Source organism: Arachis ipaensis, chromosome B4, assembly GCF_059453495.1.
Source record: "Arachis ipaensis isolate K30076 ecotype BB chromosome B4, ASM5945349v1, whole genome shotgun sequence".
NCBI lineage: Eukaryota > Viridiplantae > Streptophyta > Magnoliopsida > Fabales > Fabaceae > Arachis > Arachis ipaensis.
Window position 1 is genome coordinate 49,316,443 of NC_142439.1, and position 11,510 is coordinate 49,327,952.

The following is an 11,510-nucleotide window of genomic DNA, read 5'->3' on the forward strand; positions in this document are numbered from 1 at the left end:
GTAGAATCTAGTTACTTTTAGGGATGTTTTCATTAGTTTTTATGTTAAATTCATATTTCTGGATTTTACTATGAGTTTGTGTATTTTTCTGTGATTTCAAGAATTTTCTGGCTGAAATGGAGGGACTTGAGCAAAAATCAGATTCAGAGGTAGAAGAAGGACTGCTGATGTTGTTGGATTCTGACCTCCCTGCACTCAAAGTGGATTTTCTGGAGCTACAGACCTCAAAATGGCGTGCTTCCAATTGGGTTGGAAAGTAGACATCCAGGGCTTTCCAGAAATGTATAATAGTCTATACTTTGAACGAGTTTAGAGGACGTAAAAGGGCGTTGAACGCCAGTTCTACGCTGCTGTCTGGAGTTAAACGCCAGAAACAAGTCAAAAACCAGAGTTGAACGCCAGAAATACGTTACAACATGGCATTCAACTCCAGAAAGAGCCTCTGCATGTGTAACATTCAAGCTCAGCCCAAGCACACACCAAGTGGGCCCCGAAAGTGGATTTATGCATCAATTACTTACTTCTGTAAACCCTAGTAACTAGTTTAGTATAAATAGGACTTTTTACTATTGTATTAGATATCTTTAGATTATATTTTGATCTATTGATCACGTTTGGGGGCTGGCCACTCTGCCATGCCTACCCTCTATTCACTTATGTATTTTCATACGGTAGAGTCTCTGCACTCCATAGATTAAGGTGTGGAGCTCTGCTGTTCCTCAAAGATTAATGCAAAGTACTACTGTTTTTCTATTCAATTCAACTTATTCCGCTTCTAAGATATTCATTCGCACTTCAACCTGAATGTGATGAACGTGACAATCATCATCATTCCCTATGAACGTGTGCTTGACAACCACTTCCGTTCTACTTTAGATTGAATGAGTATCTCTTGGATTTCTTAATCAGAATATTCGTGGTGTAAGCTAGATTGATGGCGGCATTCATGAGAGTCCGGAAAGTCTAAACCTTGTCTGTGGTATTCCGAGTAGGACTCTGGGATTGAATGACTGTGACGAGCTTCAAACTCGCGAGTGCTGGGCGTAGTGACAGACGCAAAAGGAGGGTGAATCCTATTCCAGTATGATCGAGAACCTCAGATGATTAGCCGTGCTGTGACAGAGCATTTGGACCATTTTCACAAGAGGATGGGATGTAGCCATTGACAACCGTGATGCCTTTACATAAAGCCAGCCATGGAAAGGAGTAGGATTGATTGGATGAAGGCAACAGGAAATCAGAGGTTCAGAGGAACGAAAGCATCTCTATGCGCTTATGTGAAATTCTCACCAATGATTTACATAAGTATTTCTATCCTTCTTTTATTATTTAATTTCGAAAACTCCATAATTATTTTATATCCGCCTGACTGAGATTTACAAGGTGACCATAGCTTGCTTCATACCAACAATCTCCGTGGGATCGACCCTTACTCGTGTAAGGTTTATTACTTGGACGACCCAGTGCACTTGCTGGTTAGTTGTGCGAAGTTGTGATAAAAAGCTGAGATTACAATTGAGCGTACCATGTTGATGGCGCCATTGATGATCACAATTTCGTGCACCAAGGAGTGTCTCAAGTTGATTGTTGCAAAAGTGAGTTCCCCCATCACTTATAAGAGCTATAGGAACCCCAAATCGGCTAAATATGTTCTTTCTCAAGAAATTGATCACTACTTTATTGTCATTTGTTGAGGTAGTGATGACTGCGCATCATGTTGTATTTTTCTATGCTTTTTCACACAAGAATTAATGTTTAATGCTTAAATTGTATATTGCTTTGATCTTTTGAGCACACTTTGAAGTTTGAGCACGCTTTAGAACCTTAGGCCACGCTTTTAAAAGCGTGGCCTATGATTAAATGAAGGAAATTTGGCGCTCCATTTTTCTCTAAGAGCACTACGTTCTTCTGCATAGCAATATACATGACCAAGAGCGCTCTTAGGTAGGAGCGCTACGTTCTTCACCCAAGAGCGCCTGTGACAAGTGGAGTGGAAAAATTCAGCTGGCGACGCGTATGCATGAGGTGACTGATAAATCACTATTTTATGGTTTATCTTGTGCTCAACTGAGTGGTTTTTATCAATTCTTTACCCATTTATTCATACTAATCGCATGCTTTATGTTTTCCTTCCTGATTTTGTGCTATGATTGAAAACATGCTTCTTTGGCCTTAAGTTCCCTATGTTTAAATCCTCTCTTATTACCATTAGATGCCTTGATATGTGTGTTAAGTGATTTCAGAGATTACAGGGCAAGAATGGCTCAGAGGATAGAAAGGAAGCATGAAAAAGTGGAAGGAATATAAGAAGTTGGAGAAACTGCTAAGCTTTCCAGCCTGACCTCTTCGCACTCAAACAGCTATAACTTTAGCTACAGGGGCCCAAACGACACGGTTCCAGTTGCGTTGGAAAGCTAACGTCCATGGCTTTGATTTGATATATAATATGCCATAGTTTCCCTAATGCTAGGTGATGCGACCGCGTGCTCCATGCGGCCGCGTCGCAGTGACGGAAATCAGCGTATTTGAATTCTTTTCCAGCGATTTCTGGGCTGTTTTCGACCCAGTTCTCGGCCCAGAAAACACAGATTAGAGGCTATAAAGTGGGGGAATGTATCCATTCATAATCATGCTCTCATATTCAAAATTTTAGGAGTAGATGTAGTTTTTAGAGAGAGAGGTTCTCTCCTCTCTCTTAGGATTAGGATTTAGGATTTCTCTTAGTTTTAGGAGTGGCTCTCAATCCCAGGTTCTTTATTTTTATTTTTTTCCCAATTTAATTTATGAACCCTTCCATGTTACATATAATTTTTTTAATTAATGTTATTTGAGGTATTTCAGATTTAAGATTGCTTTGCTATGTTTAAGATTGCCTTCAATTTAATTTAGATATTTTTCTCCCTTTTGGCTTTGGTCAAGTGATTGGTAGTACTTGAGTTATCAAACTCAGCAAGTGATTGAAATTGGCAGATTCTGCTTGAGCTAGGATTGCTATAACACTAGTCTCTCCACAGGAGTTGACTAGGACTTGAGAATCAAGCTAATCAGTCCACTTAACCTTCCTTTGTTTAATAAAGGCTGACCAAGTGGGATTAAAACCCAATTATCTTCACACCTGATAAGGATAACTAGGATAGGAATTCCAATTCTTATACCTTGCCAAGAGATTTTATTATTATTATTTTATTTTACTTGTCATATAACATATTCCCTCCTTACTTCCAAAACCCCAATTTACAAACTCATAACCAATAATAAGAACATACCTCCCTGCAATTCCTTGAGAAGACGACCTGAGGTTTAAATATTCGGTTATCAATTTTAAAGGGGTTTATTACTTGTGACAACCAAAACATTTGTACGAAGGGATTTCTGTTGGTTTAGAGATTATATCTACAACGCGACTGTTTTTATAAAATTCTTTACTGGCAAAAATCCCAACGTCAAAATGGCGCCGTTGCCGGGGAATTGCAAACGTGTGCCTTGTTATTGGTTATTGTAAATATTTTATTTTTGCTTGTTTATTTGTTTTTATTTTTGCTTTTTCTTAAGTTAAGAGGTTATTAGTTTTTATTTTAAAATTTTTATTTTATCTTATCTTATTTCAAAAATCAAATTTCAAAACTCAAATTTAAAAATTTTCAAAATTCAAATTTCAAAAATTTTCAAATTTCAAATTTTCAAATTTCAAATTTCAAAAATTCAAAATTTAAATATTCTTTTAATTTAAATTTGTTTTTATTTTTGTTTTTAATTTTTATTTACTACTATGAACTCTCACCCCTTTGGCTATGAGTCTGGTTACAATTATGTTGTAGGAAGAGGAAATTACAATGAGAACAGGCATCAAGGTTGGAAGAATCAATGATGGGAGGAGCCACAAGGATTTGATCAACCCTCATGGCAACAACCACCTCCAATGGACTATCAACAACCACCACCATATGCCTATGAACCCTCTCCTCAACATGACTTGGACTACCATACTCACAAGCCCCTTTCCGCCATTCACCTTCATATGACCCTAACCCTCAACCACCATACCAACCACCTTATAAGCCAAATGAACCCTCCTATCCACCCCAAACCTCCATGGAGAAAGCACTTACTGATCTAAACTCTACTATACAAGCTCTCGTCGCCCAAATCTGACCACCAAATACCTTCAACAATTAACCCTCAAGCTCTAGTGCACTTCCTTTTCAATCCATGGAAGAGCACCCACATCCATCAATCCAGGAGCAACATGATCCCAATGATGCTATTGACATGGAACAAGAGAGAAGGGATCATCTTCGCGAATCCATGCTTCAGCTAGAGGAGGCCCTAAAGGTGAAGGTAGTAAAAATCCTTGGAGTCGAAGGAGTGGTTGAAGAATTAGTGAAGGAAGAATCAAGGGATCATCTCAAGGAAGCAGCGGATCGATTTCATGCAACTCTATATCAACTAAATCAAGCGATAAGTCAATTAGGTTCCCGACGCTCAGACACTCAAAGTGCTCCCATGGCTTCATGTGGGCAATCTAATGAAGAACGTAGCATGAAGGAGATATTAGAAACTGCAGTGGACAGTACGGAGCATGACTTTGTACTGGAAGAAGTGGAGGAAGCTGTAATTATCAAAGAAGAAGAAGTGGTTGAAGACTTAGGAGACGCAGAACCTCCATGGGAAAGTCCAGTCATAGAACCCCCTTCCAAGACCTTTGAAATTGATGCTGAGGAGGGTGTACAACCTCCAAGGCATATCACAGTTGAAGACTTGGAAGAGGTTGATCAAGAGGTAGAGATTCAAGAAGAATAAGCATAACCTCCCATGCCCTTGGAAAGCAATGAAGAGGAGATTGAATTGGAAGAAAGCTACCAAGAGGAAGAGGTTGAAATTGAAGAAGCTTGCAAAGAGGTGGTAATTACCAGAGAAGAGCACAAGGGAGTGGAGCTTGCAATTTCATTAAAAATACATCCCCCTAAGTTGCCATCATCCTTCACAACATTCAAGTGGGTAAAATTCATATCCCTTAGCTTTCTAATTCCACTTGAATATGGGCTATTGGAGATGGATGGTCAACTTAGAGCTCTTTGTAACATTAAGAGTAAGAGGAAGATGGCCAGTGGTAAGAATTGTCCTGCAAGGTTCATCATGGTTGGAAGCTTTAAGTTTAAACGCAAAGGTTGGTGTAAAGCTCAACTGAATGGGTCTAGGAAGCTGTTTGGTAGCTGCAGTGGGAATTCAAATTACTTATCACCCAGTTGGAAAAATACAGATCCCGACAAGGATGGGTGTAAAAGCAAGATTTGGGATCCTGGAATCTGCTCTGACACTTGTTACCCCGGGAGCCTAAGAATCTGTTTGAAGCTTCTTAAGGGCTTTACATGCTTAGTTTGGGACCCCGGAGGCTACTGGAGATGCAAACATTGGTGGAGATTTATGGATGAGTTCAAGCACAAGCCACCATAACAGGGAACTCACCAAATGTCTAACTTAAGGACTTTAGCTAAAAGTGCTAGGTAGGAGACAACCCACCATGGTATGATCGTTCTTTTTTTTTTATTTTTATTTAGTTTTATTTGTTTTTGGGTTTCATTTTATTTTATTATATTGAACCTGGAGTTTTGCATCGCATTCATATTAACACTACATTCTGCATTTTTTTTCAGATTATCAAAAAAAAAGGGATTTTCGCACGCGATGCGACAACGTCGCCGACGCGTCCGCGTTGTATGTGCGTTGTGAAGAAAAGAAAGTAAACAGAAAGTCACGCGAAAGCGTGGCTGGAGGCGCGCTAATGGCACAAACTGATCCACGTGACCGCGTCGCCGATGCGGCCACATCATTTGAAAAATAGCTTCCCCACGCGTCCGCGTCACCCACGCGAACGCGTGGCTCTGTGGAATCGACATAAATGGGTGTATGGTAGAAAGTTGAGCTGGAGTTGGGCTGGACTCGTGCTGGAAGCCCAAGCCTCACCACGCGAACGCGTGCCCCACGCGTCCGCGTCGTTTTTAAAAGATGGCCATTCACGCGATCGCATGCCCCACGCAATCGCGTCACCCAGATTTTTGGCAAAAGAGTTTCCAACAGAGAGTTGCGCGACCGCGAGGCTGCACTCGCGCCAATCGCACAAAACAGGCCACGCGATCGCGTGACCCACGCGTCCACGTCACCTGACCTTATCACGCACCACACGATTTTAATGGATTAATGAACGTCTTCTTCTTCTCAATTCATCTGGATAGCTAAGAAATAACTTCTGTTTTGATTGAGGTTCATTCACTCCGGAAGGGGGTTTGAATCTGTGAATTTCCATGTGAGATTCGGAAGGGGAATCATGGAAATTAGAACTGAAGCTATATTTCTCACAACTCTCTTAATCAACACCATTCGGGAGGAATTGAGATATTGAGAGACTTTGTGGCTTATGGATGAGAGACAATGCTTAACCTCTTCTCATGACAATTGGATCAAGGAATTGGTGAGATTGATTGTGATTAGAGAGATTAGATTGCCAAGGAATTGGGATCCAATCAATTTTAATCCGCCATAGATCTACTCATATAATTGAGAAAGGAGTTGAGACCCATTTGATTCGTTGGGGATTATGATATCTCCAATCCCTAATGAATCTTTCTCCTTATTATTTATGTTTCATTTAATTTCCCAACACCCATTCCCTTTACATTTGATGCAATTTACATTCTGCACTTTAAATTCCTTGCACTTTACCTTCTGATTATCAGTTTCACTCAATTCATCACCATACTAAAATTGCTTGATCCATCAATTCCTGTGGGATCGACCTCACTCCGGTGAGTTATTACTACTTGATGCGACCCAATACACTTGCCCATTAGTCTGAGTAGAAATCTTAATTTTCCATCATCAAGTTTTTAAAAACTTGATGGCGGAAAATTAGACTTCCACTCAAACTAACCGGCAAGTGAACCGGGTTGCATTAAGTAATAATTCACAAGAGTGAGGTCGATCCCATAGGAATTGATGGATTAAGCAACTTTAGTATGGTGATGAATTTAGTTAAGCTAATATTGATGAATTGAGTGAAATGGGATTAACAGAAAATAAATTGCAGGAAATTGAATTACTAGAAGTAAAATAGCAGAAACTTAAATGGCAAGAAAGGTAAATTACTAAAACTTAAATTGCAAGAAAGTAAAAGAACTGGATCTTAAATTGCAAGTAATGTAAATAACTAAATCTTAAAGTGCAAGGAATTTAAATTTCAGAATCTAAATTACAAGGGAAAATAAATTGCATGAAAATTAAAAGGAATTGAGTGCTGGGATTTAGAACAAAACTGAACAATTGTAAGTTGAAGCAAGTGCAGAGAAATCAAAGTTGAAGAAATTCAAGGAAAGGATTGGAGATACTATAATCCTTCAACAATCAATTGGGTCTCAACTCCTTTCTCAGTCATATGGGTAGATCTATGGCGGATTGAAATTGATTGGATCCCAATTCCTTGGCAATCCAATTTCTCTAATCATAATCAATCTTGCCAATTCCTTGATCTAATTGTCATGAGAAGAGTTAGAGCACATATCTCTCATCCATAAGCCACACTAATTCTCAAGATCTCAATTCCTCCCGAATGGTGTTGGTCAAGAGAATAGTGAAGGATAGAGCTTCAAACCTAATGCAAGTGATTCCCCTTCCGAGGCTCACACAAGCATTCATTAAATTAAACCCCCTTCCGGAGTGAATAATTCACAATCAAAACAGAAGATTGATGCCAGGGCATCTTGGCCAGTTTCACTGACCTGTTCTTTACTGTTTTTAGGTTAGTTTCATGCATTTCCTTAGGAAATAAGCTAGTTTTGGGTAGATATTCACTTACACCTTGATTCAAGCATACATTTTGCATTTTATATTATTTCATGAGGATTTTGCATAAGTTTAGTGACAAATTGTATGTTGCATTACCCATGACTTGGACTAGAACTTTGATGCACTCTATTGCTTGATTTCAGGACCAAAGGAAGTAAGGAATGGGAGGTAACTTGCAAAGTTAATGAGAAAAATGATTGTCAATAACACTTTCGAAGCCATCATTGACCACGTTAAGAGTCACGTTAACTAAGTTAACGTGAACTCTAACGTGGAGAAGGGAAGTTGAGCCAACGTTAGTGACACTTAACATTGTCACTAACGTTGGCAGATGCTCATAAGTGGCCACGTTAGAGTCCACGTTAGAAAGGGAGAAACGCCAACATTGTCACTAACGTTGGCCTAAGGAGAAACATACCACATTAACTCCCACGTTAACTTGGTTAACGTGGGAGCTAACGTAAGAAGCAAGAGTGGTCGACAACGTTAGTGACACCCAACATTGTCACTAACGTTGGAAGCAACCACACAACCCCCCAAAGAGCCACGTTAACTTCCACGTTAGTGACACTCAACATTGTCACTAACGTTGGGGATGGCTAAGCATAGCTACGTTAGAAGCCACGTTAACCTAGTTAACGTGGACTCTAACGTGAAGCATAGGGGCACCTTGGAACGTTAGTGACAATGTTGAGTGTCACTAACGTTCTCGAAGGATGGCAAGCCCACGTTAAAGAGCCACGTTAACTAAGTTAACGTGGGCTCTAACGTGGGAACAAAGGGGGCTTTTCTAAGTTATTGGAAATGTTAAGTCTCAATAACGTGTGCGAAGGACTTAGAGGCAACGTTAGTGGCAACGTTTATGCCACTAACGTTGAAGTTAACGTGGCTTTTACTTAGTAACGTTAGTGAGAAAGTTGATTGTCACTAACGTTCTCGAACTCATATTTTCACTAAACGTTAAGACCCCTAATGTCCTGAGCTAAAGTCTCTGCCCACTTCACATTTTCTCTCTGCAAGTAAAGCCAAGCCCAAATGAAGAAGAGAACTGCTTTAAACTCAAGATCCAAAGGCCCAAGACTTGAAGAGCCAACTAGAAGCTGAGAAAAGTAGTATATATAGGAGTAGCTTTGAATTGTTAAAGGAGTTCTGGAGGTTGGAAAAAGAGAACTACTCTCTGTATTTTACTTTCTCTGCATTTTCTAGTTTTATGATGTATTCTCCATCTTTGTTTTCATTTTCAAGAGCTATGAACAACTAAACCCCTTTCATTGGGTTAGGAAGCTCTGTTGTAATTTGATGGATCAATACTAATTTTCATTATTCTTCTTCTATCTTTTCTCTTGATGTTACTTGAAAGCTTTCGATCTTCATCCAATTGAGTAGTTATCTTGGAAAAGAAGCTATTCAAACTTGGATCTCTTTTGAACCTTGAAAGAGGAATGAAGAGATCAAGCTAGAAATGCTTTCTCATGCTGGACCAAATTGGGTTTGGATGGGTATGTGACTATAACCCTCTCAATACTTGATTTGGGAAATGCATGTGGTATAATCAGTGACCATACTTCATCTCTTCTCATGAGCAATTGACCAAGGAATTGGCTATTGATCAAGACTTGAGAGATTGAATTGCAAGAAATTGTAATTCAATCAATTAAGATTGCCAAGGAGATCAATGAGTGCATTGATTGAGGAAGAGATAAAAATGAACTTGATCCGGAGAATTGCAACATCTCCTAAGCCCAATGAACTCCCTATCTCTGATCTTACCCATTCTCTTTAATTTCTGCCATTTACTTTTATGAGCAAATCCCCCATTCCCATTTACAATTCTGCAATTTATTTTCAGTCATTTACTTCCAGTCCTTTAATTCTAGCATTTACTTTTCTGTTATTTACATTCCCGCTATTTTATTTTCTGCAACTCTCAACCCAAATTCTGGATTCGCTCAACTAGAACATTCTTCTAATTAAAGTTGCTTGATCAATCAATCCCTGTGGGATTCGACCTCACTCTATTGTGAGTTTTTACTTGGCGACAAATTCGGTACACTTGCCGAAGGGAGATTTGTTGCGAGACAAATTTTCCGTGCATCAAGTTTATGGCGCCGTTGCCGGGGATTGATTGTGCATCAACAATGATTAAATTGTAAGATCACTAGATTGAGCATTTTTATTTTGTGAATTTCATTTTTTGTTTGAATGATTTACTTTCTGTTTTAGTTAAACTTCTTCCCTTCCCCCTCTATTCTTTTGTTTTTCTTTGTTATTTTCAATTCTGTTTGCTAACCCACTAACTGTTTGATATATTGCATCACCCACAACTAACAGTAAATCTGACACAAATACTTTCTGCACCTATCTTTTCTTGCTTGCACTTGATGGTTGTATGACAGGGAGAAGAAGCGGGGCTTCAACTTCCTTCGATTCTGAACCTGAGAGGACCTTCCTTAGATTAAGGAGGGAGGCAAGAGGAAAGAAAGTGGTTGGTGCTGAGGAAGAAGAGGAATTCTTTGAACCCAACATGGAAAACCATCATGAAGAAGAAGATCACAACCATGGGGGAGGAGGTAGAGCAAATCATGCTGGGGAGGATAGAAGAGTTTTGGGCTCTTACATCAATCCAAACCCAGGCAATTGTGGAAGTAGCATCCAAAAGCCAACAATCCATGCCAACAATTTTGAACTTAAACCACAGCTCATCACCCTTGTTCAGAACAACTGTTCGTTTGGAGGAGGTGTTCAAGAAGACCCCAATCAACATCTAACCACCTTCCTGAGGATATGTGACACAGTGAAGTCTAATGGTGTTCATCCTGACACCTATAGACTGCTCTTGTTTCCATTCTCACTTAGGGATAAAGCAGCCAAGTGGCTGGAATCTTTCCCAAGGTAAAGCTTGACAACTTGGGAAGACGTGGTGAACAAATTCTTAGCAAGATTTTACCTTCCTCAATGAATCAATAGGCTGAGAGCTGAGGTCCAAACTTTCAGGCAACAAGATGGTGAGACTCTATATGAAGCATGAGAGAGGTTCAAGGACTTAACAAGGAGTGTCCACCTGACATGTTCAACGAATGGGTGCAGCTGCACATTTTCTATGAAGGGCTCTCTTATGAGTCAAAGAAGGCCATAGACCATTCATCTGGAGGATCTTTGAACAAGAAAAAGACTATTGAGAAAGCCATAGATGTTATTGAAACAGTAGCAGAGAACGACTACTTCTATGCTTCCGAAAGAGGGAACACAAGAGGAGTAATGGAGCTAAACAATGTAGATGCTCTGTTGGCCCAAAACAAGCTCATTACCCAGTAGCTAGCTGACCTCGCCAAGAAGATGGAGCGGAACCAAGTAGCAGGAATCTCAACTTCATCAACAATCCAAGAAGGAGTGAATGAAGAAGCAGAGGGTAGTCAGGAGCAAGCCAACTACATTGGGAATTCACCAAGGAAAAACTATGATCCATACTCCAAGACCTACAACCCTGGATGGAGAAACCACCCAAACTTTGGGTGGGGAAGTGAGCAAGATCAAGACCAAGACCAGAGACGTTACAACCCCCGCAACAACACTTCTCCACACGCCTATCAAAACCAAAACAGCACATCTGCTCCGAATCACCCATCAATTGATGACAAACTCTCTAAGATCGAAACCTTAATTGAAGGAGT

The 11,510-nt window shown here is 39.9% G+C and overlaps 1 non-coding gene across 1 annotated transcript; it reads right to left on the bottom strand.

Moving 5' to 3' along the window:
• Window positions 1-10,804: 10,804 nt before the first annotated feature.
• LOC148567501 (small nucleolar RNA R71) lies at window positions 10,805-10,907 on the bottom strand. Its single transcript, XR_015881584.1, has one exon. It is a non-coding gene; the product is annotated as a small nucleolar RNA R71 (small nucleolar RNA).
• Between the last annotated feature and the right edge of the window lie 603 nt (window positions 10,908-11,510).